Source organism: Myxocyprinus asiaticus, chromosome 46 (genome assembly GCF_019703515.2).
Source record: "Myxocyprinus asiaticus isolate MX2 ecotype Aquarium Trade chromosome 46, UBuf_Myxa_2, whole genome shotgun sequence".
In the NCBI taxonomy this organism is placed as follows: Eukaryota; Metazoa; Chordata; class Actinopteri; order Cypriniformes; family Catostomidae; genus Myxocyprinus; species Myxocyprinus asiaticus.
Genome location: NC_059389.1, coordinates 8265001 through 8266534, shown reverse-complemented (window position 1 = coordinate 8266534; position 1534 = coordinate 8265001).

Here is a 1534-nt window from a genome sequence, read left to right as displayed (position 1 = left end):
CCATACACAGAACCAACACAAATAGAGTGTGCCCTGCAAAGATTGTTTTCCACAAACAGATAATATTGCTAGTTTGTTGCAGGGCTTTTAAATGATGTCGGTTTGTGGAATTTACCTTTTAACAAGCAATTCATCTATCTGCCATCCATCCATTTTTCCTTTTTGCGAAACACCCTCCTTTGCATTTTCAATTCTGTCTCTGGTGTTGTTTAAACAGCAGCAGTATTATTCGCTTATTAGTTAGAAATAGGCGGTGTGACAGTTTTGTTTGTTGGTTTCACCTACTTAATGGATTGTTTGGCCCATTACTTTGAAGACTTTGCCCACAGATGCAAGTTATTAGTCGTTCTCAGTAGTAAATTGCTAAAGAGCAATGCTTTGACAGTTGTTTAAATCTACACTGTAAATGACACTTATTGTTTTTTACAATATTATTGATGTATTTTCAATGACATTCCACTTTAGAAACTGTTTACAATATATTGCTGTAAAGTTACCTTGTATTTCTTGAACTAATTTGTTGGAAAAGAGTTAGGCCGTGTCCTAGTGTTTTTTTTTTGTTTTTGTTTTAAAGGCATTGATTTCACTACGTGTACCCCTCTCCTCCACACTAAAAAGGCATTTTTCTTAGCTGAAAATTGAGCGTTTCGAAAACAGAGTTTTCAAACCATAACAGATTAGTGTGGATGTGGCCTTAGGGCTGTTCACACCTAACGTGTTATTCCATCTGACCGTACATGCTTTTATAAATTGTTTTTTCTAGGTAAAAATGCACTAGACGTACGTCTTTGACCATTGTGGCATCTCGTTTTTTCAGCATCTCGCACAGTAGCCCTGTGTTTTTTAGACACTGTTTCAGGTTAAAAATAACTTCAACTTTTAGAAACATGTCTCAAGACACCTGCCTCCTAGTTGTTGCATGGCTTCTAGCTTTTTAAAAAAAAATTTAATGCAAGAATGCGTTTGTTCTGAGCGGCTCCAAAAAAGTATGCAAAATAAACAGTTACCAAAAGGCCATCTCATAATGCCTGCAACATTAGCAGTGTAATTTTTTATTAATGCCATGTTTTACTGTAAATTGAATTGTTCTACATTACTGTAAGCAAACTGTAATTTAATATACAGCACATAAAAACAGTAGCTTAATTAAGTACGGTTAGTATGTTGTAAGTCATTATACACTCAAAAAATATATATATTAGCCTATTTTTAAAATTTACACATTTCAATTTCAATCAAATTGAATACATTTTTAACAAAATTAAGTTAATACAAATGTATATATATATATATATATATATATATATATATATATATATATATATATATATATATATATATATATTATTTTATTTTATTAAAGATTACTAATTTTGTTATGAAATTAAAATGTGTAAATATTGTTTTTTTTATTTTTTATTTTTATTTTTATTTTTATTTTTTTTTTTGAGTGCACGGTATGTTGTACTATAATAAGTTTTACAGTCATTTTTACTGTGGTATAAATTAAGGCAACATGCTGACAATTTGTCAC